The 27,817-nt window shown below is 41.5% G+C and overlaps 1 pseudogene; it reads left to right on the forward strand.

Moving 5' to 3' along the window:
- Positions 1-408: 408 nt before the first annotated feature.
- LOC130487662 (DNA polymerase beta-like) lies at positions 409-27,402 on the forward strand (annotated as a pseudogene).
- The last annotated feature ends 415 nt before the right edge of the window (positions 27,403-27,817 follow it).

A 27,817-nucleotide genomic window follows, 5' to 3' on the forward strand; every position in this document is an offset into this window, starting at 1 on the left:
CAACTGACTGAAGAGGATTACAGCCAGACCAGCTTTGGTGTCATTCTTTCCTGAGCAAGTCCCTCAACACCGGATCATACATTGGCCTGCCACTAGCATTGTACCTTGCTTCCCCATCACTTTTTCTGCTCTTTATATGGTGATAAGAGAACCAGCATGGTGTAGAGGTAAAGAGAGGCAGACTCTAATCTGGAGAACCAGGTTTCCCACTCCTCCACATGAAGCCTGCCAGGTGACCTTGGGCCAGTCACAGTTCTCTCCAAGCTCTCTCAGCCCCACCTACCACACAAGGTGTCTGTTGTGGGGTTGGGATTGGAACTTTGGAAGCTGTTTTGAGACTCCTTGAAGGTAGAGAAAAGCAGGATATTAAAACTAACTCTTCTTGCTCATGCCACCATTGACAGCAGCATGAACAAGCAGAAGGTGCCGTAGGAGAATCCCAACGAGGGTATTATGGACTTCCTGACCAGGCTGGCCAATTATGAGAGGAATGTGAATAGAGCCATCCATAAGTACAATGTCTATAGGAAAGCCGCTTCTGTAATATTCAAGTATCCAAGCAAGATAAAAAGTGGGGCCAAAGCAAAGAAACTGGATGGAGTAGGAGTGAAAATTGTGGGAAAGATTGATGAGTTTTTATCCACTGGTAAGCTATGTAAGTTAGAAAAGATTAGACAAGACAATATAAGCTCTTCTATCAACTTCCTGACAAGAGTTACTGGCATAGGTCCTGCTGCTGCCAGGAAGTTTGTAGATGAAAGAATTAAGATGCTGGAAGATCTCAAGATAAATTAGCATTAATTAAATCATCATCAATGAATTGGGTTGAAGCACTTTGAAGATTTTGAGAAACGAATCCCTAGGGAAGAGATGTTAGAGATGCAGGAAATCGTGTTGAATAAGGTCAAGAAAGTGGACCCCAAATACAGGGTCCAGGGTGTGGCAGTTTCTGCCGAGATGCTGAATCCAGTGAAGATATGGATATTCTGCTGACCCATCCAGACTTCAATTCCCAATCCTCCAAGCAGGGAGTGTGTCGACTTCCAAACAAAGATGAGGAGGCCAATAACCCTTTCAGGAGAACTGATAGCAGGTTGATTCCCAAGGATCAGTATTACTGTTCAGTACTTCACTGGAAGTGACATATTTAATAAAAACATGTGGGATCATGCGCTGGAAAGGAGCTTCACCCTCAATGAATACACAGTCTAGCCCTTGGGGGTTACAGGGGTTGCTGGAGAGCCCCTCCCAGTGGACAGTGAAAAGGACATCTTTGATTACATCCAGTGGAAATACCGAGAGCCGAAGGATAGGAGTGAACAGCTCCATTCGGGCTCAAGGCTCTTTCCTTGGGCTGAAGCCTTGACAGCTGAGCTCAGGAGCATATTTATTGTTTGGTGCTCTTTCAGAAGATGCGCAAGCGTGACAGTTTTTAAACATTTTCTTTCACTTCCATGCAAAAAGTACGTTGTAATTAAATTGCCAACCGAAAAAAATAAAATAAAAAAACAACTCTTCTTCTTCTTCTTCTTCTTCTTCTTCTTCTTCTTCTTCTTCTTCATTAACATACCCTTTTTTTTATTTCAAAGTGTGAAAAACATGAAAATGACAGATAAATGCAACTTTTAACCACAATGGGGGCCATTTAGTTACAACTGATTTCTGGAGTGAATAAATTGCTTTAGAAAAACAGAGTACTTGGTTGCTGCTTTGTCTATAAACATTTCAGGCTCTTCAGAGACAGACTAGCCCTTCTGTAAATCACCACAGCATAGTCAAGGTCTCCCGTGTGTTCATAGAGGCTGGTTTTTATTCCTTACTCTCTGAACTAGCATTATTCATCAGAAAAGCCAGGATTGAAAGAAAGCCGGGAGAGTGCAGGTGCAAATTCTCATTTTCATGATTTATTATTCAGCTGTAACTGGTGAAACTTCCATGAAGCCCCCTCCCCAGTTAGGCCTGATGGTATATTGGAAGCTGTGAGTAACTAATTCCCTTTGCTACACGCTGAAAAAATACACCCTGAAGTAATGCTTTTCACTAATTACATACTGTGCTGACCATATGAGATGCCAGCTACTCCGTGGCAAAATTGGAGACTCCCCATTGCTTTTCCATTTAATTGAAAGGGAAAATGGAGAGTCTTATATTTGTTGCATTGTGGGCTCCTGAGAAGTTTCCCGTGGGCAGCATGGTAATTCTAGGTGAATGACAGTGCTAGATAATTGCTTGACTGTTTGGTTCCTTGATTTTGTAAAACAATTTAATGAGCACCAAGTATACATTCTGTGTGCACTAATGCTATCAATGAACCATATTAATGGGTAAGTTGGGGCAGCCCATTTGTTTCTTCTGAAGGCTTTCAACTTCAGGAGGGAAGGGGAAGGGTAGCCAGGGTAGATCACTGATGAATCTCCTCCTTAAAATTATATACACTGGAGACAAAATTATTTCCTGATACATGAGAACACAGTACGTAGAAGCAAAGTCCTCTGAGCTCTCAGTTGAATTTTTTTTTCTTTTTTCTTTTTGCTGTCAAGTCACATCTGAGTTACAGTGACCCTTGGTGGGCTTTTCAAGGCAAGAGATGTTCAGAGGTCATTTGCCATTGACTGCCTCCATGTCACGACCCAGGTATTCCTTGGAGGTCTCCCATCCAAATACTTGCCCGGGTTGACCAGTTTAGCTTCTGAGATCTGATGAGATCAGGTCAGCATGGGCTATCCAAGTCAGAGCTCAGTGGAATTTATTGTCATGTGATATGTTTTAAGATAGGTGTGGGAAGAGTATGTGGTTTGCATGCAAAGGTTTCCATTTCAGATTCCATAATTTCTGGGAGCAGCTGTTCGGACACTCCCCCTACCCTTGATGCCTTAGAAAGTCACTGCCGGTCTGGATGGAACAATGGTTCAAAAGAGAGTCATCTATGTAAACACTGGCTTTAACATTTAGGGAAAAGCTAAATTCTGGGGCTGTGGATTTTTACATTAAAATGGCAATATCTTTTTTATGCGTATTTCTCCGCAAATATTTCACCCTGGAGGAATAGCAGTGTGTTAAATCAGCCCTGGTTCTCAGCTTAAAAAAAAAACTATTTTAATATATATTGACTTATCTGGTCCTGCTGAAGTACAGGCCACTTAGATATATGTGCCATATGAGCACTCTTCATTCTTTGGCCCTGATCCTTGTGCAGTGCAGCACTTTGCTAAAGAGATTCTACAAACTTGCTGCAAAGCTGTTTGACAGTTGAACACGCCTGGTTTGATGTTCATGAACAGACTGTTAGCTGACCAAGGATAAGTTCAGCTTGCATCAGGCAACCCAAACAGCTGCTAAAAAAGTTTGTAGCTGCCTGTTGGTCAGAAGTCAATTCACAGCTGGTTGGGGGATCATCTGGGAGTTGAGTTCTGATTCTCTACCATCCTCAGAAAAATAGCTACACAGTTAAAGTTGGAGATCAGACGTGACTGACTTCTGATCTCCCCAATGCAAAGGGGAGCTCCCTTTTATTTGTTTGTTTGTTTATGTTATTTATAGTCTGTCTTGGACTCAAGGCAGATTACACAGAGCGTCAATACTATTGATTCGTGGAATATTCAATAAACAATGAAATAGGATTGGGGTTGTGGAGCCAACCAGAAGTCTCAACACAGAACTGAAGCAAAGCATTAAGTGTTAACATGACACATTAAATGATGCAAAATTTCATAGTAGGATCCTAGTTTCAGCAAGCTATATGCAGTAGTATAGAACACAGTCCCTAATAATCATTTAGTACATTGCAAGTCTATTGCCTGCACAGAAAAGCCCTCTTGAATAATTCAGTTTTGCATAGTTTACAGAAAGCCATGAGAGTGGAAGTCTTTCTGACCTCCTCAGGTGGGCCATTCCACAATGGGAGCCACATGGAGAAGGCTTGTGTACAGGCAGTTGTTGGTTTTGCCCATTTGCAGGTTGGCACCTGCAGAAGACCCTGCTCAGATGAGCGAAGCTATTGTGGCAGTGCATAGGGGGAGAGGCAGCCTCACAAATATAAGGTTCCAAGGCCATGAAGAACTTTGTATGTGATAGCTAATACCTTACATTAAGCCTGGTAACTGATGGGTAGTCAGTGAACTGCCTGCAGAATGAGAGTAATATGCATGTTCCATCTAGCTCTCAGTAATAGTCAAGCTGAGGCCACAGCAGCCAGGACCTCTACCATATCACCAGGGGATTTGGATATGGACATGTAATGCTGGGTATCATCTACGCATTGATGACATCCAACCCCAAAGCTACAAATGATTCATCCTAAGGGCTTTACATAGAGATTGAAAAGCATGGGGGATAAGATTGCGTCCTATGGAACTCCACAGGATAGTTTCCACTCTGATAACTACTGGTTTCCAACAGCAACCCTTTGATTCTGATCTATGAGGAATCTGAACCAATTCAGCCTGCATCCCCAGATAGTTACTTCTGTATCCACAGGCCTCAACAAGATGGTATAATCTATTGTCTCAAAAGCTGCAGATAAGTCCAACAAGAGCAACATGGAAGTGTGGCCTTTGACTACACACAGATGGCGGCTGTCAACGAAATCTAGCAGAGCCATCTCTGTTCCTCAGCCCGGCCTGAAGCCAGACTGAAAAGGGTCTAGAGCAGATGAGTTATCCAAGAAGGTCTGGTCTGCTGCTGCTCTCTCAATCGCTTTGATCAGAAAGGGCAGGTTAAATACCAGGTGATAATTGACTGCACATTTGTCTGTAGGGATAGTTTTTTTTAAAGTAAAGGATGGATGGACCTTTTGAGTGGCCAAGGGAAGGTGCTCTGAGTTAGTGACGGGTTTAAAATAGATACTAAGTGTTTGTTGATGTGGTCCTTCCATGATTTTAGCAGCCAGGATAGGCAAGGGTCCAGAGTGCAAGCTATGGCCTTCGCTGATCCCAGGATCTGGTTGACATCCATCACAGAAATTGGGGCAAAATGATCCATGAATAGACCAGGTGGTGTATTAATCCTGTCTTCTGGTGTGCCTATGTTACAAATGACATCTAGGTCAGAGAGTATTTGTGATATTTTATCAGCAAAAAACTTGGCAAAGTATCACAGCTAATTGTCTCTTCCTGAGACAATAAAGGGTCATATTTTGGCATCAGTAGTAGCTGAGCTATCTTGATCATTTCTCTTTCCTCTCTTCCAAGCTGAGCGGGGACAGAAGCAATGCTTCTGATCTTCCCATTGCAAAAGAGAGAGGAGAAAGAGATGGATTTCTATCATTTCTACTGCAGATCAAGTAATCCTCGCCTTTTCTCAGCATCCCAGCTTGGGGTGAGGAGAACAAGCTGATAGTTAAAGGTGGGGAGAAGAGAAGGGAAATCAGCTAGGCTTGTGACCTCCCCCCCCCCCAGCAAGTCAGGGATGCAGCAAAGTCTCCAGGCTTTCAGATGATCTCTATGATCCTACCCCCCCCCCAAAAAAAAACAAATTTGTTGGTACCGAGCAAAATGTCTCTAGGAGAAGACCAGAAGATAATTCCCAGCTGATCCATCATCAGGGATCACCTGGGAGTTAGCACTGGATGGCTACAAGCACCCTGTTCATGTGATTAGATGTTTACAGGTTGCTGCAGGAGAAAAGACCACCAATTAACTGGCTGCATAATTGCCCCGGCAAACAGGATATGAGCCAAAATGGCAGGTGTTTGAGCAGCCTTACTCTCCTGATGGATGGATAATTAAATATCACAAAGCCTTGCTTCATATACATTGTACTTGAGCATTTATATAGAGGTTGGTTGGTTTGTATGACTTTCAGCATCTTGGATGCACCCTAAACGAGCTGGCTCGTTTTTATGTCTGTATCAGCTTCTGATAATAGTACCATCTTCAGCTCTTCATTAGATGTCTAATAATCCTTGTTTCACTGTGTGGCTTTTATCCAGCCAAAGTTTAGTGTACCCTTATCTAATGACAAGTTCTCTATATTCAACATTTGCTTATTTAAAAGCATTGAACATTGACATCTGTGCAAATGAGAGGCAAAGACATTACTTTTCCCCCCACGAGTTTGCTACAGGAACTTGCAGCCATAGGCGCAGCTGCAAGTCTCTGGGCCGACTCGTGTGTAAAAAGCACAGATGGGCCTCATTTTGATCGGGGCAGCAACCTGAAGGCAGGAGGTGCTCTTGCTCCCTGCACCGTTTTAGGCAGTTGAAATTACCCAGGGGCTGCAGGGACAGGTGTTATTTGTCTCATTGAGAGGCCAGCCTCCCTATGGGGTGCATAATGCCCAGTCCCAGGTCATTTCAAATATTCCAAGGCCCTGCAGGAGAGTGTAAGTGCTCTGGCTTTCATTCCATTGCTCCATATATCTGCTTGTCCTCCTTTATTTATTTAGATTATTTATAAGCTGCTTTGTCTAGTGGGGCTCTTGCTTCACAGTAAAGGGGAAGAAAAGTAAGTGAAGAAGCCAATGAATCATTTTTATCCTGTCCTTCTTCCAAAGCGCCTCAGGGTAGCTTACATCAGTCTCCTCCTCACAAACATGTGAAGTAAATTAATCTGAGAATATGAGGGTTCCCAAAGGACACCCAGAATGCTACATGGCAGAATATGGATTTGAACCCAGTCTTAGCTCAGTATGGTAAATTTCTACACCACGCTATCTCAATGGCCTGGGAGTTACACAGGATAAGTCCTGTCTTGGGACACCGCATTATTTAGCAGTATAGGCACCATTACTGGGTATAGACCCAGCAACTCTAACGCACCTAAATCAAGTTTACTGCATTTCTCAATTGGTATGCATTTGTGAGCTCTGCTCCTGTCACTTTTTAAACATTATCTTTTACATAGACATATGAAAAGTGAAGATGCAACAGGACTTAATGAAGTAAGATGGAATTAAGGTAATTGGCCAAAAAAAAGAGAGAGAAATTGTGTTATTGAAGACTCACATTCCAAATTGAAGACATTATCAGATAAATTTCATTTAACTCTGCTGGAGTATTTTCTTTGTTAAAACCTATTTTTGATTATTCATTATTTCAGGTTTTTGAACAAAATGAGCATTACCCTATTTATGAGCTCAACTAATTATAAAATGAATGACACTTAAAGAGCTGCAATCTTCTGAGCACAAAGGAAGAAATTTAGTATTGTTTCACATGAGCAATGGCTTTGCTATTACTTTTAGTTTTATTTCCCTCACTATCCATTTATTTTGTCTGTTTCGATCTGTTTCTAGTTTTTTTTTAAAAAATATATAAAAGGGTTTGATCTGAGAAACACAGTGGAAGATTTGTTTAAAGGGAAATAGCTGTCACTCTAGTAACAGCAGAGACAATAGAATTGGATAAGGCCTTTAGGGAAAAAGAGGTACAAGCACAAACTTTGCACCTGCTCCTTAAATCCTGCCATTCAGAATGGGAATGGAGCCTTAGGGACAAAAATGAGCTAAGCCATGAGAAACACCTGGATTACAACCGACCTGTATATTCCATCTCATGCTGTTCTAGCTAGGATGGAAATATAATTATATTGGGAAATGCATTTCAACCATGTAACCAGAAGTTAGGCTCATGTTGCTTATTGTTTTCTGCTCAGATCACAATTTCTTTACTAACTTTGAGAAGAACCCGTTGAACCTTAAACAAATGCTTTTCAGTGTCCAAAACTGGATCAGAACAGTTCCGGGCTTGCAATTTCTCGTGTGTGGTTTGTCTCCGTTGTGGCCTTACCCTTTTTGCCTTCTTGTCTGTCTTCCAAAGCCAAGCATGTTTGTTTGTATCAACTGGATCTGTGTGTAAGAGCACTGCTGCCTGGCAACTGTAGTTTGGGTCTGATCCTGAGTGAGCTCAATGAATGCCGCTGAATAATTACTGCTGCTGACTGTGCAGGTGCAAGGTCAGCGCATGTACTCGAATGGTTGATTTTCAAAGATGCAGGGCCTGACAATGATGACTCTGGTAAACCAAGCAAACCAGTAAACCGAAAGGATGCATCTGCAGCCTCTCTCTGCTGAATTCAGCATCTTTGTGCTGAATGCAGCTGCCATTGAGCAGATGCAAAACTACTACACCTAAAAAAGGATATTACAGAGCTTGAGAAGGTGCAGAAAAGAGCAACCAAAATGATTAGGGGACTAGAACAACTGCCCTGTGAGGAGCGGTTAAAACGCTTAGGGCTGTTTAGCTTGGAAAGAAGGCGGCTGAGGGGAGACATGATAGAGGTCTATAAAATTATGCATGGTTTGGAGAGAGTGGACAGGGAGAGGTTTTTCTCCCTCACCCATAATACTAGAATGTGGGGTCATCTGTTGAAGCTGGAGAGTGAGAGATTCAAAACAGATAAAAGGAAGTATTTTTTCACACAGTGCATAGTTAAATTGTGGAACTCCCTGCCCCAAAATGTGGTGATGGCTGCCAACTTGGGAGGCTTTAAGAGGGGCGTGGACATGTTCATGGAGGAAAGGGGTATTCATGGCTACTAGTTAAAATGGATCGTAGTCATGGTGCAGACCTATTCTCTCCAGGATCAGAGGAGCATGCCTATTATCTTAGGTGCGGTGGAACACAGGCAGGATGGTACTGCTGCAGTCGTCTTGTTTGTGGCTTCCTAGAGGCACCTGGTTGGCCACTGTGTGAGCAGACTGCTGGACCTGATGGGCCTTGGTCTGATCCAGCAGGGCTTTTCTTATGTTCCTATGTACATGAAATGCTGTTTGTTTTGAATTGTGAGTGAATCATGAAATTGATCATAGGAGGTACCTGACTTGCCAGAAATGAGGCATTGTAAGGTAACTTTGAAGGGTGATTATATATATTCCTTTTGCAAAGTTTGCACCATTCCTGAGTTTTGGGGTAAAACCCTAATTTCTAGTCTGAATTTCAAGTTCCTCTTTTCTTGCTGCATGGAATTGGAACAAGTGCCCTATGGGCGTGAGGTGGTATGAGTAGCATAGGTATGCCTGATCCTCTCAGAGCTGAGCCAGGCAGTCATATTTATTGCATTGTTCCTGAAAATATTACATGATGTGTGTGTGTGTAAAGTGCCATCAAGTCGCAGCTGACTTATGGCGACCCCTTATGGGGTTTTCAAGGCAAGAGCCTAACAGAGGTGGTTTGCCAGTGCCTTCCTCTGCGTAGCGGCCCGGGTATTCCTTGGTGGTCTCCCATCCAAATACTAACCAGGTTGACCCTGCTTAGCTTCCGAGATCTGACGAAATTGGGCTATACCATGCTGCCTTCCCTCCCTACATTACATGATAGACTGTGAGAAATGGCTGTCACAGATGCAGTTCTCCCACAGAGAGCCTTGCCTTATCAAGTGAATGTAATACTTGTCAGGACAGCTGATGAAATGATAAGTTCACGGTACCAAGTCAATCAAGCTTTCACTCTGTCCTAGTGCTCACAGAAACATCTCTCCATCTCTTTCCTCTTAAATACTCCAAAAGCTACATTCAGAGCAGCACAACTGGTTTTTTGTGGGGTAGTGTTTCTAAGAAACTGATCTGGGGATTATGGTTTTTGAACTGCTTCAGATCTCACTAGCCTTTACCATATCTGTCAATATGCATGTGTGAAACTTACTCTCCCAAGTTTGTGGCATGAAGGTTTAAGTAGGGAAGAAGGAGAAAAACAGTTCACACCGTCTTCATAATATCTAATGGAACATGATTTTGATCTGCTACTGCAGCCTGCTAAACCCCACAAATGTCTACTTATGGGAAGGGGTGTGCTACTTGTGCATGTGGTGTAATGTCAGATGAGCAAACTCACCTTTCTATTTATTTATTTATTAGATTTCTACCCCGCTCTCCCCAACCCGAAGGTCGGGCTCAGAGCGGCTCAGAGAGGCTTCTTAAACATATTTTGTGACTAGGAAATTGGCAAGTAAACTAGAGGAGCCAAAATATTGCACAGACTCAGCATTCCCAGGAACAAACTTCAGCCTCCTATTCCAGAGTTATATTACTTACATGTGAGCTGTTAACTGGCTGGCATAGTATCTGAACCACCTCAGACTTGCAGCCTGTACTGGACAGTGATAAAGCATTCTGGGGTGGGGGAGGCAATATTTGTGCAAATAGACTAATATGGGTTTAAAAGAAAAGAGTTCTGGTGGAACAGAGGCAATGTGGAGGCAGCATAGAGAAATAGTCATCTGAGCACTTTTCCTGTTGTCGTGACTGCTGGAGATGTCCTCCATGTGACCCTCATTGTGACTGTAACATGTAGTACCACTGGCCATCAGTTTCTGTATCATGTAGAGATTATCCATATATTCATGATGTGGATCATTTGCATGTAATGTGGAAATACAATTGGGGAAAGCAGTTGGCTGTATGTTTTGGTTGCACCATGAGTAAAGTGATCACAAAATTTTAATCTAGCAATCTGTGCAATGCTCACAACAGACCAATAAGCATGGGTTAGGGTTGCCAATCTCCAAATGGGGCCTAGAGATCTCCCGGCATTACAACTGATCTCCAGATGACAGAGGTTAATTTCCCAAGAGAAAATGGCTGCTTTGGCAGGTGGACTCTATGGCATTATGCCCTCCCCCTTTGCTCTCTCCCAAAAATCTCCAGAATTTCCCAACCCAAAGTTGGCAACCCTATCATGAGTATAGATAGTAGAAAGTGATTTCAGACCTCACCTCACCTTTTAGTAGACATCAACTGTCTATTGGTCTGAGGCAGAAGAGAACCGCTACGTCAGGCTTTGCTGGTGAACAGAAGTAAGAATTGGCTCTCAGCTCAACTACGTAGATATATAAGTGCCATCAAGTCACAACCAGTTTATGGCAAACCCAGCAAGGGGTTTGCAAAGCAAGTGAGAAGCAGAGGTGGTTTGCCATTGTCTTCCTCTGCAGTCTTCCTTGGTGGTTTCCCATCCATGTACTGACCTTGCTTATCTTCTGAGATCTGACAAGATCAGGCAATACCATGCCACCTTCCCTCCCTCAACTCAGCTACCTCATCACAATTAAATTAAAAGCAGAGAATGCTTATGTCACTACTGCAGTTGTAACATTTACTGTATTTTATTCCCCATAGTATTAGCCAAGTTCTTATACCTTATTGTCTTATATCTGTGGTCTAGAAATTAGTGAAGCCTTCAGGAAATAAGCAAATCTGACTGCCAGGTAACATGACCCAATATATGGGGAGCTATTGTTTTTGAGATTAGAGGGAAGGTGGCACGATATAGCCTGATCTCATCAGATCTCCAAAGCTAAGCAGGGTCAGTACTTTGGTGGGAGATCACCAAGAAAGACTCTGCAGAAGAAGGCAATGGCAAGTCACCTGTGCTTCTCGCTTGCCTTGAAAACCCTCTGCCGTGGTCAACGTAAGTCAGTTGCGACTTAATGGCAACTACATAATGTTTTTGAGAAGAGAAACTTAAACTTGTTTCTGTTTCTCCATTCACTGACAAGATTGTCCAGGGTGGCACACATTCAAGAAATCAACAGCTATTTCCTACCCATGGGCTATGATGTAATAATTGCTGTAATTGGGAGGCTCATTTTTCAGGGCTACAGCTGTTAACAATGGTTAGACAGACAGACAGACAAAAAGCAATAGTCCTTTAGTCAGTAATAGGTCTCAGCTAGGTATCTGAAAAGAGAAAAGGAAATTATTTGTCACATGATTTGTTGTGCCATCCTCCTGACAACAGCATAACCCCTTCAGCGAATTAACACTAATTCACTTTTATTAATATTTATGATCCAATATCTTTGGCCACTTTTAAAATTGTTACACAGCAACTAAATACCTCAGCAGGAGGTCGTTTGTAATAAGAAATAATAATGAAAAACCACTAATTCTATTGCTTAAAGATTTTGTTGCTCTCCATTTTTAACGACTGGGATTAAACCAAATGTTTAATTATTTGTATTATGGTGGTACCAAGAGATCCCAAAGAGTTCAAAGTACTATTAACCAAGGCACAACAGGAGTTCATTATCCCAGACTCCATAAAAATTCAGTCTGACTGGTAAAGTTTAAAATTTGAAATTGTTTCTGAAATGGAAAGACTTTGAATTGCTCCAGTACATGGAGAAATAAGGATTTAAAAGGGTTCCACTCAAAGGTATGAATAAGTCAGGGACCTGCAAGAACTTGCAGGGGCATCTCATTTCCCCTTCCCCATAATTTCCTCTTTCCGTTCCCTGAAAGCCACTATAGCCTGTTTTCCTACTTCCTGCACTCTTTTCCACCCACCAGCCAAGCTACTGTTATCAGCCCCCTGTCCTCATCTTTCCCTCCTTCCCTCCCACTTGCCACATCTACCCAGGAAAACTATGGCCCAGGTGCACATTGGTGGCTGCCTCACTTTCCCTATGCTGTTTCTTTTTTCTCCCCTCTTGGCAATTCCCATATCCTCACCTTTCCCTGCTTCCTTTACATCTTCTACCCACCAAACAAATTTTATCTGCCCCCCTATTTTAGCTATATTTATTATTTATTTACTTCATCTATAGCCTGCCTTTCTCCCCAATGGGGACCCAAAACAGCTTACATCATTTTCCTCTCTTCCATTTTATCATCCAAACAACCCTGTGAGGTAGGTTAGGCTGAGAGCACGTGACTGGGCCAAGGTCACATAGTGAGCACCATGGCAGAGGGTGGATTTGAGCCTGAGTCTCCCAGATAGGGCTGTTGAAACAAAAAATTTGGTATAGTTCGGATTTGGCTGAATCGGCCCATCTGGATTCGGGATATGCAGAAGTCCGAACTCCCTCGCTTCGGGTCCGTGCAATTAGGCATGAATTCAAAGTTCGGGGAAAAATTCGGCCGAATAAAGCCATTAAAAACACAACCGCGCCTTTCCGTGGCTCCGGGGGGGGCATTTAGGGGGGTAGAGGTCCCAAACTTTCAGCGGAGCTTCAAAGGACCCTTCTTGCCAGACCCTCCAAGTTTTGTAAAGATTGGGTCAGGGGGGGCTGAGATATGGGCCCCGAAAGGGGTCCCCCCACCCTTAATGTGCATGTCTGAGCAGAGCTTGCCTCCCACGCACAAAGCTCCCAGCCCCGACAAACAGCTGAGCTGCGGGGAGCAAGGGCGGGGCAGGTGCGAAGAAGTTTGCAAAGTAACACAACTGCAAAGCAACACAACTGCAAAGCAACACAACCATGCAAAGCAACACGTTTGCAACCATGCAAAACAACACCTGACACCTGGGAGTTTGCAAACCATGGAAAGGGACAAAGGCAGCTAGCTATGCATAATGAGCAGGAGGGGGTGGAATTTCCCCTTTTGCATCAGACTCGGGACCAGGCAAATGCATTCTTTAAGTCACCATTTGAAAACCAGTTTTGAGCAAGCATCAAAATAGACCTAACTGATCTTATGAATGAGGGAAAACCTGAGGACACACAACTGAAGCCCCCCCTCAAACCAGGAAGAGAGAGCCGCGAGAGGGCACACACACCCCAGGCAGAATGGGCAAAAGCCCCCTTTGGCTTCCCCCCCCATCCACAGAAACTGCTCCCTCCCCACACACACACAGACTCTGCTTCCCCCCCACACACACAGACTCTGCTTCCCCCCCCACACACACACACACAGGAGAAAAATTATAGATTAAAGCCCCCAAAGGGGTCTTACTGTGGCTGTCTTCTGTTCCATCAGGAGGGGATGGGAGGATTGGGTAATCCAATACAATTCTATTTAAGCACGGGAGGTTTTGCCTTGGATTTGCCGCTCTGGAGAGGCATACAGGATCGGGTGATCCATTCATGTGAGTCCTTTACAATTACTTAATTCCTTTTTTTTTTAATAATAATTTTATTGGTTTTTGTAATACAAATTTTCCATGATAATAAACAACAATGAAGGTAATATGAAATTCAAAATTCTAACTCAATGTTGTTATACTTTCTTAAATTCATAACAAAAAAAAACAATTAAAGGAAAATTTATGACTTCCCCTTCACCTCTGTCCGCCTCTTAATAAAATATTCATCCCATCGTAATTGGTTTGATCTTAACTATTCATAAACTCATTTAACTTTCATAAAACATCTTCTATTTATATAAATGATTATAAATCTTAATATTAATTGTATCTTCTAGATCAAATTAGTAAGTATTCTTCCATTTTCCCCAGTTTTAATTCATATTCACAATATTTCATCCAATCCTCCCATTCCCCTAAAAATCGAACATTGTCTTTTTCGTTTAAAATAGCTGTAAGTTTTGCCATTTCCACCATTTCAAACATTTTCCCAATCCAGTCTTTTTCCCCGGGAATTTCTGCCCCTTTCCATTTTGCTGCATATAACAGTCTCGCAGCTGTTGTAGCATAAATCAAAAAAGTTCTTTGTGTTAGCAAATAATCAGGTATCATACTTAGTAGCATCATTTCTGGTGTTTTGGGTATATTTTTTTGTACTATTAGTCTCAATTCATTGTAGATCATATCCCAAAAATCTTTAGCTTTATCACAAGTCCACCACATATGGTAAAAGGAACCAATTTCCTCATTGCATTTCCAACATTTAGGGGATATCACTTTGTATATCTTTGCAATCTTCTTAGGTGTTAAATGCCATCTATACATCATTTTATAAATGTTTTCTCGAATTGATTGTGCATTTATTCCTTTTAAATCTTTTGACCAAAGTCTTTCCCATTTATTTAAAGCAATATCATGTCCCATATTTTGAGCCCAGTCAATCATAGTTGGTTTAATTGTCTCCTGCTCACAGTATAATGTTAAGAGTAGGTTATACATTTTAGAGATCAGTTTCAGATTGTTCTCTAGTAACATCTTGTGGAAAGGGGACTTTTCTTTAGAAAATCCATTTTTCATATCTTGTACAAAAACTGATTTAATTTCGGACAATTACTTAATTCCAACATAGATTGACACAGTTATTCAAGAAGGAGAAGAAGGAGAAGGAGTATTGTTTTTTATATGCTGACTTTCTCTACCACTTAAGGGAGACTCAAACCAGTTTATAATCACCTTCCCCTCCCCACAACAGACACCCTGTGAGGTAGGTGGGGATGAGAGAACTCTTAATAGAACTGTAACTTGCCCAAGGTCACCCAGCTGGCTTTGTGTGCAGGAGTGGGGAGACAAATCCAGTTTACCAGATTAGCCTCCGCTGCTCATGTGGAATCAAACCCGGTTCTCCAGATCAGAGTCCATTGCTCCAAACTGCTGCTCTTAACCACTACACCACACTGGCTCTAGTTGATTGTTTTGGTGTGCAAACTGTTCTCTTGACAAAAGGCTACTGTTAGTACAGAATACGGAGAAATAGAATGGTTTCCAATTGGCAAAGGTGTCAGACAAGGATGTATTTTTCTCCCTATCTCTTCAATCTCAATGCAGAACATATAAGGAAAACTGGTTTAGATTTAGATGAAGGTGGAGTGAAAAATGGTGAAAGGGACATTAACAATTTGAGATAAGCAAATGACACCACATTACTGGCAGAAAATAGTGAAGACTTGAAATGGCTACTGGTGAAGGTTACAGCAGAAAGTGCCAAAGCAGGATCACAGATGAATATCAAGAAGACAACAGTAATGACTACTGATTAATTACACAACTTTAAGGTTGACGATGAGGAAATTGAAATTGTTCAAGACTTTCTATTCCTTGGCTCCGTCATCAACCAAAAGGGAGACTGCAGCCAAGAAACCAGAAGGAAATTGAACCTGGGAAGGGAAGCCATGAAGGATCTAGAAAAGATATTTAAGTGTAAGGATCTGCTGCTGGAGACCAAGATCAAGATAATTCATACTATAGTGTTCCCCAAGACTATGTCTGGTGTGAAAGCTGTACAGCAAAGAAAAGTTGATTCATTAGAGATGTGATGTTGGAGGACGGTTTAATAGATACCACAGACTGCCAAAAACAAACAAACAAACAAACAAACAAACAAACAAGTGGGTTCCAGATCAAACCAAGCCTGAACTCTCCTTCGAAGCTAAAATGGCTAAACTGAGGCTCTCGTACTTTGGTCATATTATGAGAAGACAAGACTCACTGGAAAAGACAATAATGCTAGGAAAAGCTGAAGGCAGTAGGAAAAGAGGAAGACCCAGCATGAAATGGAATAACTCAATAAAGGAAGGCATGGCCCTCAATTTGAAAAGCTTGAGCAAGGCTGTTAACAATAGGATATTTTGGAGGTCATCAATTCATAGGATTGCCATAAATCGGAAGCCATTTTGTGGCACTTAACATGCATACACTTCCCACACAACTGGTTTTGCAATAGTCTTGGTTTGTATTGCTTTTATAGTAAAGCAGCTTGATTCTCTCTGCTGTTTTTCCTCCAACCCTTCTCTTGGTCTAAGAGATGAAATTTTTCTTCCCCCTTTGGATCTTAGCTTTTGTGTATTTTTCCTGATTGGAACTGGCAACAAGGAGTTATTTAAACACAGCTCCATCTGTCAGAGTCAGGTCCTGCAGGTAAAATGTCATGTTTGATTTTTATATTATCATTTGTTGGGTAGTCAGGAAGAGCTTTATAAATGATCTGTATTCAAATAGTTATTTTTTGTACAGAATCATTTGTAAGGACATGGATTTTTCCTGTGTCATGGACTGTTTATTCTGCCTGGGAACCTCCATTCCTTCCCAGTGAAATTATGAGACATGGATGCCAAAGGCTAAATAATACTTCTCAGCCTCTGAGGAGCTGTGTACTCCTTTTTGAACTATGTGCCTATGATCCTTACAGGGGGCATGGGCATGTTATAAAGGTTGGGATCCGTCTTCAAAAAGATTAAGCATGCAAGGTCTCCTTTCATTTGCCCTTTTTATTTAACTTCTTACCAGTGCATTCCTAAAAAGAGTTACTCCAGTCTAAGCCCATTAATTTCAATGGGCTTAGACTGGAGTAACTCTCCTTAGGAATGCAATGTACAAGTAGTTACAATTCACTCCCATCTTTTCCTCATATCTTTGGTTTGCAGGACCCTCCCCCCCAAAAGACTGTCAAACTGGTTGTCAGTCTCTCCCACCTCCTTCTTTTCTTTTCTCCTAATCTCTAGTTCTGGGCTCTCCTCTTTCTCCTGCCTCAAACACTTGTAAGTGCTGTGCAAATGTAAGATATTTTGTTACAGTACTGCCTATTCCAAGCATTCATGTGTCAACATAGCATATATGAGGGCCACTCCCATCTCATAGGAGTGACACAGAGAGAGCCCTTCAACTCCATATTTTAAAGGCTATAATCCTCAGTCGCCACTGAGGTATGCCAGAAAGAATTAATTAAACTAATGAAGGGATTTCCCACCTTTGTACAGGAAGAAATCTTCAAGAACGCATGATCATTGACCATGAACCTTGAATATATCACCATTCTCCACCCAAACAACCCCAAACAACCCATTATTTCATGCAAAGTAGGGATGTCTGGTTACATGGACTCCATTATTTGGCCCTACTCCACCAGTGCCCCCAGTTATTTGTGGGGCACTACTGATTTTCTGAGGAAATGAAAGTCTATTGACAGTTTCCCAAAGTATAACATCGTTGCTGTAATAGATAATGACCCTCTCTGTGATAGGGGACATGCCATATTAGATCTTGAATCAATCCTTTTCTGTATTAGATTTTGTATTAATCCATGATTTGATTACACTCTGCCCTACTGGGCTGGAATGTTATGGGAAAGAATGCTGACAGGCAAGGTAGCTGGTGTAAAGAACAAGATGCATAGATAGAAGGCCTGTAGCTCCAACAGAGATCTAAGGCATATTGTTTATGGAACATCACAAGGATAGTGGGTATCCGGAGGCTATGCCAGAAGAATGTATGTCTTAAAACAATGATGACAATCTGGCATCTATGTATATCAGTAGAACACATATTTCAAAGGTTGTCTATGCACTTCAAAGAAGACCCCAACAACCAATGTATTGCCAGTCCACATTCCAGCATTGATTATACTAACTCAGGTACATTTTATTATTATATCAGACAACTGCTATATGTCACGTACAGCTGTATGTCATGTGCAAGTCATAATGTTGTCTTACCATACACCAGCAAAAAGGTATATAAGTTGACATTATGCTCGTGTCAAATGCGCACTGTCTTAGCAACCCATTGAGTTGCTGACAGTGGCCTATTATGCATAATAAATCTTTTTTCTTAACTGGTTTGTGTGTCTGGCTATTTGACTTGAAACAAAAGCACCAAGGCCCGAACAGCGTAACCTATGGGTGGCGCTAACATCTGAACCAACATGATCCACAAAGTTGAGTTACTAGTTATTGGGAATGTTGTCTCTGATAATACTACAGGACACCTGGCTTCCAAGCTAGATTTAGAGACAGCTTGCATCTTCAGCTTAATGGCACTGCAATGGTACCCTGCATGACTCTTTGCTATGGCAACATATTCATGGTGGATTTATTTATTTATTTTATATAGCAAATTTTGATGCCACCTTTCCAGAGAACCTGTGTCAAGCAGCTTACAGAATAAAAACATAATAAAAACAAACAAAATTAAAATCCAGCATTACAATCCCAATATCCATTCAGAGAACACTATTAAGGACATAAGAACAGCAGCCATGCCGTCAGGGTATTATTCACTTGTTCAACATGATATATACAATCACTTGTTGGCAATGCCCTTCAGCTGTCAAAAATGGGCAAATGGGTCAGTCTCCATGGAAAAGACATCAACACCATTTTAAAATACATTTTCTTACATACAGCAAACACAGAGAGTCATGTGAAAGCTGTTTCTTATGAGTGCTGTCCACATTGCTGTGGTGTGTGTTAAGTGCCATAAAGTTGCTTCCAACTCATGGCGACCCTATGAATCAATGTCCTCCAAAATGTCCTATCTTTGACAGCCTTGCTCAGGTCTTGCAAATTGAGGGCTGTGGCTTCCTATATAGAGCCCATCTATCTCTTGTTGGGTCTTCCTCTTTTCCTGCTGCCCTCAACTTTTCCTAGCATGACTGTCTTTTCTAGTGACTCTTGCCTTCTCATAATGTGACCAAAATATGATAGTCATTTTAGCTTCTAGGGTCAATTCAGGCTTGATTTGATCGATAACCCACTGATTTGTTTTTTTGGCAGCCCATAGAAAAGTTTCTGAAGTGTAAGGATGTGTCACTGGCCACCAAGATTAGGTTAGTTCATGCCATCGTATTCCCTATTACTATGTATGGGTGTGAAAGCTGGCCAACGAAAAAAGCTGACAGGAAGAAAGTAGACTCCTTTGAAATGTGGTGGAGGAGAGTGTTACGGATACCATGGACTGGCTGTGGTACATATGTGAATACAGCCAGGTGGATGAGGCTGATCATATGGATCTTCCTCCCATAATTTGCATGTGCTGATGTTCTTCCAGTTGAAACCAATGGAATTTTAAATTATCCCTAACATTGAATCATGTGGTATATGATTAAGGCCCGTTTCATATACTACCTTGTTATCGCTATTCTTCTTTTCTTTCTTTTTTTGCATTTCATCTTCAATACATTTCCCTGTTATGCTAAGGAATGCAGAAGGGCTGTGTTTGTCACAAAGTCACTGTCTAGAACAAATAAGCAGAAATAGGTGCTTTCATTCAGTAGTGACAGACTGGAGTAGAGGGAAAGAAGAGGATGTAGCTGACACAATTTCATAAGATCCAGTTAACGGAAGCCAATGCAAAATGTAATATATAATCTTCCCACCATATCTTCATCTTGTCAGAGGGTGACACAAAATCATCATTCTGAAGTCGCTGCTTGTGCCTGCTCATACATTACATCGGCGTGTTATTAAGCTAGTCTTTTCTTGAAGAAAAAATTACATGGATTCATTTCTGTACCATACCTTTTACCTCTAAAAATCATTCAGTAGCCAAACTAATAAAAGAACTTTCCATGGACTAAATGAGAGACATTAAGCTTTTTAAAATCACTGAGAAATTTCTCATTCCCATGGGATTTCCCTCCACCCTTTCTATTGATGGAAAACTACAAAATAGTTAAGGAAGAATGAAACCCTCCCCTCCTTTCAGTTTATTCCATTTCTCTGATACCTTTGATAGTCCCTCATTCAACTGGAATACAATAGAAGCTGCTAATAATGAAATTATTTTCTCCACTCAGGACACTACTACAGAAGCCTGTGATAGTTAACTACCCCGTAATACTTTTTAAAAAACCCTGCAAAGTTCCACCATCTCCGATCTTGCCATATGGAGATTTTATTTCATTATTATATATTAATCAGGAGCATATTATTTCAGTTTATTAAAGTTTTTCTTTTTAGAATCTCATATACAATGGCAAATACACTGGCCCTATTTTTGTTAGCCTTTCCACCACAGATTATTTTAAAAATATACCACTCGTTAATGTTTATCTTACCTTATAAATGTTAGGAATCAATGACAAAGCAAGCGGTTAGTTTTACAAGAGTGGGACCAGCCAGAACTCACTCAGGAGGGGAAATCCTATTTTTTCTTCCTCCCTTCACTGCCTGTTCTGACTGCCCCTACTGGCTTTAGGTCACAGTCAGCTTGTTTGACTAGGTTGATACTTGCACACAATTTATGCGGAAGATAGATACAGCCCAGTATAAAAACCTAAGACAATACCACCAGATGTTGGTGTAATTGGTAATATATACAACCTATTACATGCCTGGTCTGTTGTATATTGCCTGTACATGTAAATATATTTGTAATGTGTGTGCATGTTTTTATATGATTTAAATAGACCACTGAGGAAGGCCATATAGGCCGAAACGCGTTTGGCTTGTGGTGACAGACATCAACCTTAAGAAATGCCATTGTGCTATTTTAATGGTTTTTAAATAATTTTAATTCTTATATAGTGCTTCTAATACATTATATAGTTTCATTATATATATATATATTCATATTCATTATATATATATATTCATATTCATATTCATCCCACCCAACCTTGGGTACCCAACTTCCGTTTTCCAGGTTGGGTTCTATTCCCCTCTTTGTTCTTCTATTTTAGGTCAAGGTCACCTCACCTCCTTCTGGGCCACTATCGCTACCACCACCTGGCAACCTGGCCATTGACAGTTTTCATGTGCTGCATCCCAAAATTCTGTTCAGAATTTAGAAGTTTGTTTTTTGTGTTGTCTGCAGATGCATAGGCATCACAGGCGTGGTTCTTGTGGGATTCTCTCTCCCCATTTAGTCTCCCCCACCCCTGAAAATTTGACTTTTCTGCAAACCTGCTTCACCATCATGGCCATTGTAGAAATTTGACTATCTGCATATCTTGGCTATTAGATGTATGGATACTTTGCTTCCACTAGTTTCAATGGGACATACTTGTACCACTATGTTTTTTGTTTTCATTTGATATAGCTAGGGACTGTGTGCTTGAGATGTCATTTCTAGGGACTGTGTGCTTCATCCAAGAGATCTTCTATGGCAAATTTCAGGAAGATAAGAGAAAGTATGCTCATTTTGTAGGCAGTTAAATTTCTTATTTCCGCAGAGGGCACATGAAGTTGTGAACTGGCATATGAACAAGTTTTTATTCCATTCCTAAGTTTCTTAAACAGGGATAATGCCTATTTTGAAATAAAAGGAGGGTGAATAAACTTTTGCCTTGCCTATGCCTTATCTTATGCTCTGTGGTTGAAACATTTTTTCTTGTAGCCAGGCTGATTTTTTACACCAAAGTGCAGGTGGGAGAAATATGCTTTGAGCATTGGAGTAAGGTGTAAGACGGAGCAGGGTTTAGTTCTCCTTGTATGCGCTGGAATTTTTTAAAAACCACCCCCACACATACATATATCCTCTCCCATAAATGGAAAAAAATCTGATTCCTGTTGAGTCTGAACTGGTTTGGTGTGTATATGTTTGTTTACTTCTGTGGGGTGTGTGTGTGAAGGTCTCTGCCTCTCCCCTCCGGTCCTGTCTGCCTGCTAGGTGGGATCAGCAAAGCATTTGCTCTCGTGCCTAATGGTTAAGCTCCAGATAACACAACTGACTACTCAGGAACCATGGATGCATAGAAATCAGGAAACCCTACCATAACAGGTGAGATGGTGCCATGCAAGTGGAAATGTTGTGCATAGAAATGCCTATGGGGATGATCTTGTTCTGTAGAATATCTGCTAACTATTCAGGTGGTAGGATGTCCTAACTAGCACATACCTGCTGATTCAACCTTTTTCCTCACTGCCTACAGCTTCTCAGGGAATGGAAACCAAACAATCACCAGAATAATGCCCTTGATATGAACATTACTGTAATTGGGTCATTTATATTAACAGTATTAGAGAATGAAAGTGAATTGGGTTAGATCTTGATTAGTTATTATTTGAATACAAATCCCTAATCTTTACTTTGAGGAGAGAAGGAATGAGGAACCACAATAGTCCTGTAGTAGCCATATAGAAGAGCTCAGCAGTGTCTTCCAAGAGGCCGCCACGCTTGGTTGTCCATCTGAAATGGACTAAATAACAAAATGGAGGCTAGATCAGTCTCTTGTTCACATGTTGACTCATATTTTTGTTAGTCACATTAATCTTTAAATCACTCTTCATAATATCTGTTTAGCAGCTATCCTTCATGATATGTTTCTGCATCTGACTCTTCATATTAACACTCCAATTTTGTGCTCATAGAATTTTTGTTCCATTATATTTCTAATTTTCAGCCCAGATCTCCAGTTTAATGAAATCTTTTTAGACGTCTATACTTTCCTGCATTCTTGTATTGGTTTTCTGCCAGTCATAAAAATTAGTATAGATTCTACCATTTTTGTGTTTCATTATTACTTTTTTTTTTAAAAAAAGTTTCATCTGGCTTGGCAATCCTATGCTGCATCTATTTGGAATTAAATACCATCCAAGTACGCATGTAGGGCAAACTACACATATTTTTTATGGCACTGAACTTCATTGGAACCAACAAAAATCCCATGGAATCTATTTGTAAATCTCGTCATTTTTGATGTAAACTAATCATTACACAGAGTTTTGGTTTTCCAGTCAGTTGCTTATCTGTTCTGGTTGGAGAAAAAAGGCACTTGGTACTGAGGGGAAGTAAGGAGAAAATAAGTACCAAAAACAACTCATAGAAACAATGAAAATAGTAAATACGTTGCTCCCAAGGAGTCTTCAATAACATTCCTGCAGGAACAGGATGCAACGGAGAGAGACAAGGTGGGAAGAGATTTGCACAAGGAGCTTGGTCTCCCGATAATTGAACGGTGTGCTGATGAAGCCGCCGACGCGGCGGTGAAAACGTTAAGTTAATCCGGACTGCGTTTCAACCTGATTTGATCACTCCCATTGTCTTCTCCATGAATTTCCACGTATGAAGCCTTTGGGACTTATAAAATACATTCAAGAAGGCATTATTGAAGACTCCTTGGGAGCAACGTATTTACTATTTTCATTGTTTGTATAGTGATGCCTGTTGTTTTGTTTCACTTTCGCACCAATTTTCACTTGCACTAAATAGTGTTTGCATTCTATGAGTGGTTTTTGGTACTTATTTTCTCCTTATCTGTTCTGGTTGGCTGTAGAATATATTTCTCAAGCCTTTTAAAAGAAGTAATTCATACGAACAAGATCAAAAGCCAAAATTAAAATATGCTGGTAGCTTCCCCTATCTACTAAAATATTGAAGAGGGGCAGCTGTGTTAGGCTGTTGCAATAACAACAAAAAGACTGTAAACAGTTACACACTTCTAAGTCCATTGACTTGAATGGGAGGATTTGCCTTGGATTTGCCACTCTCTAGATGCATATTTTCCCCATCTGTATTCTCAAAACTCTGCATGGGGGTTTATTTTTGAGTTTTGACAATCTGGATGGGGAAAATGTGCATCTGTGTGTCTGTGTGTGTGTAAAGTGCCGTCAAGTCGCAGCCGACTTATGGCAACCCCCTTTTTTGGGTTTTCATGGCAAGAGACTAACAGAGGTGGTTTTCCAGTGCCTTCCTCTGCACAGCAGTGCCTTCCTCCCTGGTATTCCTTGGTGGTCTCCCATCCAAATACTAACCAGGGTTCTTAGCTTCTGAGATCTGACGAGATCAGGCTAGCCTGGGCCATCCAGGTCAGGGCAAATGACTTAGGGTGAAAACGCATGGGAGGTTTTGCCTTGGATTTGCCACTCTCTAAATGTGCATCAAGAGAGTGGCAAATCCAAGGCAAAACCTCCCATGCGTTTTCACCCAAAGTCTGTTTAGGACTCTTACTGCTGCATAAGCTTTTGTGAACTAGAGTCTACTTGTAAACTAGAGTCTACATAAAGAATTTCTCTCAGCTGGCAGGCTAGGGCCGAAAATGCATGGCCATTTTGCCCCTGGAATCTCCCGAGGGTGTAGCGAATCTCTGGAGGCCCCCACATGGCCATTGCCTGCCCATGGGATGAACCCTCCTGATTCAGGATCTTCCCTGGGTTAACGGAACGCTGTGCTGCTGCACTTATTATGGCCGATTCACTACAGCTGTGGGAGTTTTATGGTGTATTTAAGCACCCGGGTCAACTCCCCACTTGTAGCCCTGGTGGCGGCAGCAGCATCGGCGGCTCCTTCCCCCCTGCACCTTTCTCTCCCCCTTTCCCCCCACACCCTACTTGGCCTTCCCCCAGCACCAGCTGGGATCTTAGAACACCTCACAGCTTGCAGCATGCAGCCTGGACCCCCACAGTCAAGTGGCAAATCGGCAAGGCAGCAAAGCGGCGGTGGGTCCTCCCAGCGCCAAGGACACGCACTTCCAGCTGATGCAAACTGGTTCGCAGTTGCTGGATGGAGGCAGCGTCAGCTGGAAGTGTGCCGCATTGGTGCCAGAAGGAGCAGCACCACTTCGCCATTTGACTGTGGGGCTCTGGGCTGCAGGCTGTAAGACCCTGGCTAGTGCTGGGGAAGGCCGAAGAGGGTGCGGTGGAGAGGGGGAGAGAGAGGCATAGGTGGGGAGCTGCTGGTGCCCTTCTTATTTGTTTGTCCCTGTCCCCTTTCCCCATGCGTACAATTTTGGAAGGCGTGGGATAGGACAGGGACAAACAAATAAGAAAACAGCCATGGGTTAATGGCCTATATGTAGCTCTTTTAAGCAAAAGCTAGTCTAACATTGTTTTATACAAATGAGGGACCAATAAGGAAATATTCAAGGATAGGGGACTGAAAAAAGATTGATGGATAATTCAGTTGCTGTATCATCTCTGAAATGATCTTTGGAAAAACAGTTATCATCAATATATTTAATTCTCCACATGGTCCCATCTGTGGATCCTCAAATCCAGACGGGAGCCATGATTTTTCTACAAACTTCAGAAAAGCTCCAGGTTTCTAGAAGAATCTGAAATCTGATAAACACACACTTGCTTTCTGTCAGTAAAAGGCAGGGGGAAGGCCCTTTCCAGGGCTCTTTTGGCCTACCACTCTACACCAGTTCCCTTCCTTCCTTCCATGAAGGAAGGACTCATCAGGCCAGGTCCAGCACCAACCACCAGTCAACTTGCTACCAGGCAATACGCGTAATTTGTCAAGGTGTAGTGGTGGCTACTGGACAATTTGATATCACACGACTGAACCCCGTGACAGTCTCCACACAATTTATATTAATTTATATGAATCAGTGGCCAACACACAATTCACCTGAGCAACTTGCCACCATACTCCTTTTGCAACTAGGAGAGAAGATGAGTAACAGTGGTGCCTCTTTCTCTGTCTTTCCTTCCCCACCTGCTGCCCCAGCCCCTGCCAGGAAAAGAAGGCTAGCAAGCAGAGGAAGCCATGGGGAAGGGGTGACACTGGCTTCCCTACTGCTGCAACTGTCTTGCCAGCACCCACTTGTGACACTGTAGTCCTAGAATTCTTTCAGTATAGTTCCATGTATTACTTACAGCCAAATAAATTCAGGGCTGGACATTTCTTTGCCAGAAAAAACTGAAGGACACTGTCACAGTTTATATATTGGGCTATGGTCATCTAGACTTTAGAGGCCCAGCTTTGGAGTCCCCCACCTTCTGAGGTTTGATGAGTGGCAACCCAAGAGAAGGCCTTGTTGTTCATAGCACCAACGTTATAGAACTCCCTCTCCAGGGATATTAGTCCACCTCTTTTATCACTGTCTTCCACCAGCAGGTGAAGATTTTTTTTAAATTTCAACTTGTGTATTCTCAGTAGGGTTGCCAACCTCCAAATGGTGGGGAGAAAAACGGCACCTCTGTACTCGTACCAAAAGGTTTAGGAAAACAGTACAGGAAACTGTATATACACAAAGTGCAAATATTTATAAGCTACTGAGGTGAAACATAGACCATATACGTGACAAATACACAACACAATTATATACAATATGTACAGTTCACACAAAAAATGTAGAGAAATTTCCAAAGGTCTCAACTGAGTACCAAAAATATAGAGGAAGTTCCAAAGGTCTCAACTGAGTACCAAATGAATGCTAATATTGTAGTCCTTGTGTAAAGTTCATATAGAGCCACAATCATCAATGGATACGGCCGTTTCAGATCCACAGCAGTGGAAATCTTTCTTCAGTCCTTAATACAAAAGTGCTGTTACATATTAATCATTCCTTCCCACACAGGGTAAGTATAAGCAATTAAAATCAGACGTCAGCAAAGTACATCACATAGTGCAACTAGCTGTGGATCTGAAACGGCCGTATCCATTGATGATTGTGGCTCTATATGAACTTTACACAAGGACTACAATATTAACATTCATTTGGTACTCAGTTGAGACCTTTGGAACTTCCTCTATATTTTTGGTACTCAGACCTTTGGAAATTTGTCTACATTTTTTGTGTGAACTGTACATATTGTATATAATTGTGTTGTGTATATGTCACGTATATGATCTATGTTTCACCTCAGTAGCTTATAAATATTTGCACTTTGTGTATATACAGTTTCCTGTACTGTTTTCCTTAACCTCCAAATGGTGGCTGGCGATCTCCTGCTATTAAAACTGATCTCCAGGAGATCAGTTCCCCTGGAAAAAATGGCCACTTTGGCAATTGGACTCTATGCATTGAAGCCCCTCCCCTCTCCAAACTCCACCCTCCTCAGGCTCCACCCCCAAAATCTCCAGGTATCTCCCAACCTGGAGCTAGCAACCCTAACTCTCCCTCAGTGACCCCTCTTTCCTGCATTATTTTAAGTGCTGTCTATACATTTTAATATATGTATTTTCATTTGGGTTTCAATTAGTTTGACAATCTGTTTTTATAACGTGTTAATATTTGTTTTGATAATGTTTTAATTGTTAGTCATCTTGGTGGTCCTGATTGGCAGTAAGGCAGGATATATATTTTGTAAATAAATACATAAAATAAGACATAATGCTTAGAATCTCTGTTGTTGCAATATTATTGCTGGTTTGTGACTGCTTTAAATATTGTCGCAGTCCTGTAACTTTGTTGCTGTACATCCTTTCCTTCTAGATGGACGCTGTAGGCAATGTTGCTAAAATGGTAGTGTAAATAAATGAAAAGAACCCATCATGTCTAAAAAGATATGAAGTACACATAAAAAGGAGAAAATGGGAGAAGTAGAACTTTACGTAGCTGAAACCCAGCAAGAGGTATAACTGCATGCACACATACACAGACATGCCCCTAGAGAACCCCGAAACTGTGAATAGTGGGGCAAAATGTCCATGAAACACAAGGGACAGCAGCAAACCTGTGACATTTCTGTGAAGAGCCTCATATTTAATTTATTAATGAACATCTAGTTGGATTTTTCCTATACATATATTCAATTTGCTTATGCAAATTGGATTGGCTGCTAGCTAACCCCCCCCCCCACCTATATTTAACATTGTAGCTTTCATTTTCACAGTAAAGTCTGTGTACTAATGCTAAAGTGT

The sequence above is a fragment of the Euleptes europaea genome, chromosome 15, assembly GCF_029931775.1.
Source record: "Euleptes europaea isolate rEulEur1 chromosome 15, rEulEur1.hap1, whole genome shotgun sequence".
In the NCBI taxonomy this organism is placed as follows: domain Eukaryota; kingdom Metazoa; phylum Chordata; class Lepidosauria; order Squamata; family Sphaerodactylidae; genus Euleptes; species Euleptes europaea.